The sequence below is a fragment of the Nannospalax galili genome, unplaced genomic scaffold (assembly GCF_000622305.1).
Source record: "Nannospalax galili isolate Female #2095 unplaced genomic scaffold, S.galili_v1.0 scaffold544, whole genome shotgun sequence".
Classification (NCBI taxonomy): domain Eukaryota; kingdom Metazoa; phylum Chordata; class Mammalia; order Rodentia; family Spalacidae; genus Nannospalax; species Nannospalax galili.
In genome coordinates, this window is record NW_008350320.1 from 156815 (window position 1) to 166196 (window position 9382).

Consider the following 9382-nt stretch of genomic DNA (forward strand, 5'->3'; position numbering starts at 1 on the left):
ATGTTCTTGGCCCCTTTGACAAATATCAGGTGACTGAAATTGCATGTACTCATATTTAGGTCTTCAGTTTTGTTCCATTGATCTATGGGTCTATTTTTGTGCTAGTACAATGTTGTTTTTATGGCTATAGCTCTGTAATATAGTTTGAAATCTGGTATAGTAATCCCCCCCCAGCATTGTTCTTTGTGCTCAGGGTTGCTTTGGCTATCTGGCGTCTTTTGCTTTTCCATTTGAATTTTAGCATGCTTTTTTCTAATTCTGTGAAAAATATCATGGGGATTTTTATTGGAATTTATTGAATCTATAAACGGCTTTTGGTAAGATGGTCATTTTCACAATATTAATTCTTCCAGTCCATGACCATGGGAGGTCCTTCCATCTTCTGGTGTCTTCCTCAATCTCTTTCTTTAAAGATTTGAAATTTTCACCTTAGAGTTCTTTATTGTCTTTGGTCAGGTTTATTCCAAGATAATTTTGAGGCTATTGTGAAATGGAGTGTTTCCAAGTACTCTTTGTCCAATTTCTTGTTATTGGTATATAGAAAGGCTACTGATTTTGTAGATTAATTTCATAATCTGCCACTTTACTGAAATCATTAATCATTTCTAGGATTTTTCTGGCAGAATCTTGGGCATCTCTTAAATACAATATATCATCTGCAAAAGGGATAATTTGGCCTCTTCTTTTCCAATTAGTACTCTTTTAATTCCCTTCTTTTGTGTTATTGCTCTTGCAAGAGTCTCAAGCACCAAATTAAAAAGGAGTGTAGATAGTGGACATCCTTGTCTGGTTCCTGATTTTTTTTAACTTTAAAAAAATTATTGATAATTTCATGCATGCATATGAGGTATTTTGATCATATTCATGCCCACTCCCTCCCTCCACTCCTCTCATATCTCCTCATCGCTTTTCTCTGACAACTTCGTGTACTCTTTCTTTTTTTATGGGGCTATTTGCTGCTCTAACATTCTCCCCTCTGAAGAGGTAACCCTAAAATCTTTTAGGGATTAGATAAATGCTCCAAAATGCTTTGACCTTTTTGGCACCAGGAACATGGTAGGAGAGGAGGCAGAAAGAGTAAGTGCCAGAGCATTGGGTGCAGTGTTTTGAGTTGCTTTCTTCTGAAAGTATATGGTCACCACACTCATGATCCAATGGTAGTTCTGGTTACCTGCATAAGACCTGCACAAGATAAAGGCAGCCAATCTCAGATTATCTCTAGGACACACTCCTTACTAAGGACTTATTGGCAGTGAATAGTTATTAGAGGAGAGAGAACCATTCTTTTTTTGAGGAAGTGAACACTTGTAGATTTCCCATGCTCAAGCAGATGGTTCTACAAACATGCATACCCTTATGGGAAGCTATATAATTGGATTAATGAGTTATCAAAAATAGATTATGGCAGGAGAAGTGCATATTAGAGAGTATTTAGGGGACGTTGGATATGAGACATGGAGTAGCCATGATCATATTTTATTGTATACATGTATGAAATCCCCCCCAAGAATCTTTAAATTTCATGGTTCTCTCATGGCTTACTTTAATGATTTATTGAGGGAGATATTTGTATATGCATCCAGTAATGAGAAGCCTCTCCATGTTTATCATCTTGTGTCACTAAGTCTCAAGCTGTGAACATTTATTTGCTGTTTCTCTAAATGTATTGCTTTGATAAAATCATTTCTCAAATACACAGTTTCCTAAAATTTCCCTTAAAATAATGGGAACAGTAAACAAAACTGTCTTCAGACCTCTCTGTTCTAGGTGGTTTCATATCTCATCAAAAGAAATGCTTTACAGCAGAAAAATGTACATTTTCTCCACAATTCAGCTCCTTCCATATAATTCTAAGGTCGATTACATAAGGCTTTGTCACTACCACTCATCTAGGGTTTGGGATCACAAGTCTCTAATCACAGGATTGGAGAGATGGTTCAGTGGTTAAGAGCATTTACCACTCTTGCAGAGGACCCAAGTTTAGTCCCTAGCGCCCAAGTATATAGCTCACAACCACCTGCAACTCTAGCTCCTGGGGAACCAGTGCCCTCTTCGAGCTTCTTTGGAAAATTGTCATCACATGTAAATTCCCACATACATATACACCCAAATAAATAAAAATTTTAAATAAACTAAGGAGGGCTGGAGAGGGCCTCAGAGGTGAAGAACACTAGCTGCTCTTGCAGAGGGACTGAGTTCAGTTCCCAGTGACCACATGGCAGCTAACACCCATTCTTAACTCCAGTTCTAGGGATACTGGCACACTCTTTTGCCCTTCATGAGCATTGCATGACATAGGTGCATATACATACATGCAGGCAAAACACTCAAACACATAAAATAAAAAAAAAATAAGTAAATAAAATAAATGAATAAATAGCTTCTTTTGTAACAGATGGAAACTATTACAGATTTCCACAACTTTTCACACATAGAGAATGTCTAAGAGATGCTCAGCCTTAAGTGACACATCTACAATGGAACCTCTATACCTAAGGCTCATGGAACATATTGGAACAGGGGGCAGACAAAATATTAATGCATCTCTCAACTCTCACTGGTCAAAATGTAGAGAATAAGACACTGCAGAATTTACATCCCTGGATAGGACTCCTATATTAAATCTCACCCACCCATGGCTCAGAGACTATTGTGGAAGAGGGGATGGAAAGATTCTAAGAGCCAGGATTGGTGCATAATTGTAAGGAAACAGACTTTCAGCCCTCTGGGAACTTGCTCATTCAAACTTAGAGCAATGGTGACAGCATTCATAAGACCCAGCTAAACTCAATCAGACAGAAACCCAGTACAGAATTGAGGAAATGGGCAGGAGGCCCCAACCTTAGCTGATTTCTCAGTTGATTACTGCTGGATGAGGGAGATTTGATATTCTTTTTAATATTATTTTTTGGTCTTTTTGAGACAGGGTCTCCTTATGACCCTAGCTGTCCTGGAACTCACTATGTAGACCAGGATGGCCTTGAACTCACAGAGATCCGCCTGCCTCTGCTTCCCAAGTGCTGGGATTAAAGGTGTGCACCACCAGGAGTTATAGACAGTTGTTAACTACCATGTGGGTGCTGGAATTGAAACCTAGATCTTCTGCAAGAACATCCAGTATTCTTAACTAGTGAGCCATCTCTCAAGCCCCAGATTTACTATTCTTTAAGGGAGTAACACTAGATAGGCTGACTAAATTCCAGTGGATGAAAATGTACTAAGGGCTATCTGGGCACAAAAGTTGACTCGATAAGCCTTAACATATATAACAGAATGTGTGGACATGGTGGGGGGCTATGGGAGTCTTTAGATGGAGTAGGGGTATAATATGATTAAAATATATGGTATGCAATGCAGAAAGACAATAAAAATACTTGGAGAAAAGAAAGAAAACAAGGCTATAAATTTGCCTGTAAAAAAAATCATCATGTGATCTGAGTTTAAATTTAATGACATATTAAGAATTATAAATAACTTATCTTTCATAAATTCTACTGAAAATAATTTATTTCAGAGGTACTTACATATAAAATTTATTAATTTTTATTTTTTGGAGACAGGGCCTACTATGCAATCCTGACTGACCTGGTACTCACTATGTAATCCAGAATGGCCTCAAACATACACAGATTCGCCTTCTCTTTCCAACTGCTATTAAAGGCATGCACCACTATGTCTGATCCTAAAATTTCTTAGTGTCTGTTGGGGGACCCTGCTGCTGATGTTGTAGTCCTCCATGTCTGGATAGCTCTGAGGGGCTTGGTGCTATATGGAAGGAATCCTCTCTGCCTGACTTACCTGGAAAGTGCCACCAAGCACAGATGCCTGACCTTATTTGGAACATGACCTTTGGCATAGTTACCTGCAATAAAACCCCCAGGTTTTTCCTATATGATAATTAGGCATTGCCCTATAGTTGGATGATAGGATACCCCTGCCACATGTAAATAAAGCATACTATGAGCACCTATCATGTGAGGCTTTGGCTGCTGCCTCCACACTATATTTTCCCCTAACCCCCACTGAATAATCAATCAGAGCTGTATCACTGAGTCTGGAGCTGTATCGCTGAGTCTAGAGCTGTATCACTGAATCTGCCTCCCCAGAAGGGTTTTCTTCCATCAGTGCTCACTGGCCGTCCTGACCCCATTCATTGCTTCTGCTCCCTTTGTTCTCATGGATCGGTGGCCAATGACCCACAAGGGGAGGGAGAGACCCCACAAATGTCAACACTGAAATTTCCTGACTCTCATAAGACTATTTTAGAAGTGACTAAATCTAATGAAAATGACTTCCAATGCCTTTGGTCATTTGAGTTGAATTATTACATTTTGATAATTGGCCTTCAGTGCCAACAGGACAGAATTAAGAATCACCTAGGAAACACAACTCAACGTATATGCATGAGAGTATTTCTAGAGAGAATAAACTAGATGGAAAAGATCTTTCCTTCCAAAAGGATGTTCAAATATAGACATGGAAAGAAAAAGTTCCTGGAGATGTCTATCAATACTTCTTCTTACTAAATGTGTCCACTACTCCTAACATCCTCCAGTGATATCAGACCAGCTTTTTCAGCCTTCCATGTGAACTACATACTACTAATTTCCAGTTACCTCAAACCTTCAGTGCCAGATTGGGATTACTGAAGTAATCCAATTTGTGTCTGGCTCTTGCTAGGTTCTCTGACTCTGCAGTGTTCAGACTGCTATTCTTGTATTATCTATTGCCTGTTATTATTTTAAGACAATCTAATTTATAGATTAGATTGTCTTAAAATATATTAGTCTATTATATTAGTATATTAGTGTATATATGTGTGTATTCACATACCTTTTATTTCCTCTCTTTCTTCAGAGATCATTCTTTAATGCACATCTCAATTCAAAATGTGGAGTTACATTTTCAGCTAACAATATGTTAATTTAAGGAAAAAATCAAATATTTATAATTGAGAAAATGAGTTACTTCTGAAATATGCAAGCTAAGTATTTTCACATGAGCATTTAACCATACCATGAGAATTGGAGGCATGAGTACCAGGAGGTCAAATCATCTTTGATTACAGAGCCATTGCAAGTCTAACTAGTTCTCCATAAGAGGTTTGACACAAATGAAATAAAACAAAAAGTAGAGAGAAATTTCTCGGGAAAGAATAACAACCTTATGTGTATTTTATGCAATAATTTATTAGATTTACTAGAAAAGTAACATATGTTGTGTATGCAAGATGTATAAAATAGAGATGAATGCAAACAATAGAGAAAGAAGAATGATGTAATCTGTCGGGAGCCATGCTTGACGTAAGCATTGGAAAAAAGTAGAGTGCCACTTTAAGAGCTTCTGAGCTCTCTGTTTCAGCGGTTTGAGCTGACAGGCTGTGCCTCCATGATAAATCAGGTCTTCTAGGAAGTTAGTTTCGGTTCAGTCTTCGGGCACCGGAGTTGGTGAGCTAATGCAGCAACCTGCTGCATCTGTAGTTACTTTCTGTTAGTAAAATATCCATGGTGATTCCTTGGTGATTCCTTGGTTACCCCAAATCTGATTCCTATAGAAGATCTGTGTTCCTTACAACAAGAGCCACTCTGTGATTGCTCACTTGACTGGTAAGAATTAAATTTTTTATAATAAAATCAAGACCTTTGTCTTGACTCTTCTCTTGTTGAAGCTCCAAGCCTGGTGGGCTTGGGGGCCGTTCGACAGTAATCACACCCCCAGGGGCAGAAGGGAAGCCATCCTGAACTCCATCCATTCATGTTCTTTAAGGACATGCACTTTTGGAATCAAAACCATAGTGACACAGATGATCTAATGAGTACTTCTGTATATTTTACCCCTGGAAATATAGAGAGCCTCATAGTCTTCCTGTAACAACTTCACTTAATATTCCTGCCCAGTCAGAAAGGAACACCCATACATTCTCCTACAAGTTATTCTCTCTGAAACATAACTCAGTCTCTCTGTAATTCTCAAGAGAAAAACTTCCATTCTCAGTACCCAGGTGAAGTTATGAAGTGTTATTGCTCTTGAAATAAACCATATATACTAACTTACATTAGAAAGCAATGTACTGAAAATTAAGGTAAGTGTGATTCATGTATCTTATTCCATCATAGTGAAAATGCAAATGTTTCCTAATATATCTAGGCATAAAGAATGTTGGCTTAATTGGTGTTATTTTTTTTTACTATTCCGTCAGGCCATTTGTTTGGAAACCTGGTTTTCACACTTGAACACATTTCTGATCTTTACAACTATGATAGAGCTGCTCTATTTCATTTCATTATATATAAATTTTGCACTATATTATTTCTTTCTGATGAAGCAACAGTGATTTACACGGCAATTTTTGGTAGTGAAAATAAGGACCCATTGAGAAATGGTAGTGGTTTTTAGCTTCCATATGTTTATCACAGAGGGTGGCAATATTATTGGGCTCATTTCTGATCATGAAAGATCTTTATCCTTTTTCCAAATTCACTGATATACCAGTGAATCAAATTTGTATTTATAGAAACTTGAAAATGTGACCTTTATATGTACATACATGACAATCAGTTAAGTTGAAAGCAATAAACTATATAACCTATAAATAATATATATAGTTACATAAATAATGACATAAAGATATTTCTCATATTGTCCATGAATTTTCCATATTCAGAAAGCATGTGCTGGATTTCAGATCACATTAAAAGTTAGTGAGTTATGCAGAAATAAAGCTAGTGTGAAGTTATCACTCAATACTTGTGGCTGAAAAAAAAGTGAGTTGCAAATTACAAAATATAATAGCTTCTTTACCCTCTTACTACTTCTTCTTTATCTTCTTATTATTTCTCTACACCTGGAGGTAGAGAAGAGTGCTTCAAAATATATCCATATATCACACTGTTTGTTTCGTTAATACCACGGAACAGTGGAAACTGAAAAAATGTCAGTTTCCCAATTATGTCCCTCTCCTGTTTGATATATATATATGTTTCATCTTTATTTTATTTTGATCATTTATTTTAAAAACTAATATCATGACTCATGATATGGGAAGAATATCCTTAAGATAACACTGAGAATATCAAAGATTTCATTTTTAACTCATTCTATTACTGATACCTACAGGAAATGAACAGCATTTCCATGGGTGGTTCTTTTGAGCTTTAACTATAGATCAAATATTTTATAATCTTCTCTAATGTACACTTGTATGGATGGCATCCACCTACTACAACTAGCATTGGGGTTACAAGTGGACATTATTTGATTGCATTGTGAAGGTAAGTTATACAATCGAAGTAACAGTACAGAAAGTCTAATTCTGTGTGAACAGGTACATGGAAAGACCAGGTACATGACACTCAAAAGGGTCAAGTGCTGAGTCTAAGGTTCTGAGCTTTATTTTAGACTGTTAAAATAGCTATTTATTTCATATTGATAGAAAACCTCATCTTAAATAATTGATTTCTTGGATAAATAGGGTAATTGTCATGAAATACATATTAAATACAAGATTAACACACTTTTGAATGGCAAGACAATATTATGTAACATTGCTTTAAAACACAAATTATGAGGGCTAGAGAAACAGCTCAGCAGTTGAGAGCACTGTCTGCTCTTGTAGAGGACCTGAGTTTGATTCCCAGTACCCACATGGTGGCTAAAAACCATCCATAACTCTGGTCTCAGAGGATCCAACATTCTTTTGAGCTCCGTGGGTATTTCATGATATGGATGCACTTACATACATGCAGGCAATACACTTGTATACATAGAATAAAAACAATAAAATACTTAAAAGAACACAAATTATATAATGTCATATACCTTTTTGTTTGCATATGACATAGAGTACCTCTGATTATGTTTGAAAATATGATTCTTTGAACAATACATGAAGATTTGATTCATGATGTGCTTGATAAGGAATGAGATGATAGAGAAAGAAATTAGCAGAGAAACTACTGGAATATCCACCTGCTTTTATATTACTTACAATGATACATTTATTGAATGTATAATTCATGCCAGTGCCTCACATATCAAAACAACCTAGAGTTTATAATGAATAAGCCTGAGAAATAGAATTTACACTTATAAAATGTTTCCCTACATTTTATTTCACTCTTTCTTTCCATCAGATTCATCAGTAATATGGGAGTTAGAAACATAACAGATGTTTCACAATTCTTTCTTATGGGACTACCAGATGATCCGGCTCTTCAACCCTTCATCTTCAGCCTCTTCACATCCATGTATCTGATCACTATCTTCGGAAATCTACTAATCATCCTGGCTATCAGCTCTGACTCTCGCCACCAAACACCCATGTACCTCCTTCTCTCCAATCTGTCCTTTAATGACACCTGCTTAAGCACAACAATTATTCCAAAGATGATGGTAAACATCTGCACACTAGATCAGAGCATCACATATGCAGGCTGCCTCACTCAAATCTGTTTTGCCTTGTTTTTCTGTGGACTGGAAAGTTGCCTCCTTTCAGCCATGTCCTATGACCCCTATGTAGCAAATTGTTATCCCGTGAACTACACAACAATCATTAATCAACGAATCTGTGGTCTGCTAATTCTTTTATCCCTGATCATTAGTCTTGTGAATACTGGACTGCTTGGTCTGATGGTATTGCGACTGTCCTTTGGCACAGACCTAGAAATCCACCTCTACTTTTGTGAACTTACTCAAGTCATCAAGCTGGCCTGTTCTGATACCCTTGTCAATTGATGTTCTGATATATCTTGCAATGGTCATACTTAATGGAATTCCAGTTGGGGGAATCATTTACTCTTACAGTCAAATTGTCTCTTCTGTTTTAAGAATATCCTCAGTGAAAGGAAGGCATAAAGCCTTTTCTACCTGTAGAGCTCAACTTTCAGTGGTTTGCATTTTCTATGTTACAGCTCTGGGTGTTTACATCAGCTCCGCATTCACTAACTCATCCATGAATACTGCAGTGGATTATGTGATGTGCACTGTGGTCCCTCAAATGTTGAATACTTTTATTTATAGCCTGAAGAATAGGGACAGGAAGGAAGCCTTTAAGAAACACATTGGAAGGGCAGTGTGTCTTCTGTGATGTGTCATGTGCTTTGGATTTGGGTTACTAGACTAAGCCAAAGTGGCAGGATTTCTAATAACTAAAAATACCTGACTTTTCTATCACCACAATATTATGAAATGGTCAGATATCATAATAATATACAAATATACTTTTTCTTGTTTCTTTTTTATCTACCTTTCATAGCTCTCTGAATCACTCATATTTGACTAATTATTCTAACCATGTGAAAACTAATTCATTTGTTCATGACATAGAATAGAAATGCATTATTTATGTTACTTTTGGTGATTTCTGTCAGAGATAAATGTAAAA

At 36.8% G+C, this 9382-nt stretch overlaps 1 pseudogene; it reads left to right on the forward strand.

The window, feature by feature from the left end:
* Positions 1-8145: 8145 nt before the first annotated feature.
* On the forward strand, positions 8146-9085 carry LOC103745499 (annotated as a pseudogene).
* The last annotated feature ends 297 nt before the right edge of the window (positions 9086-9382 follow it).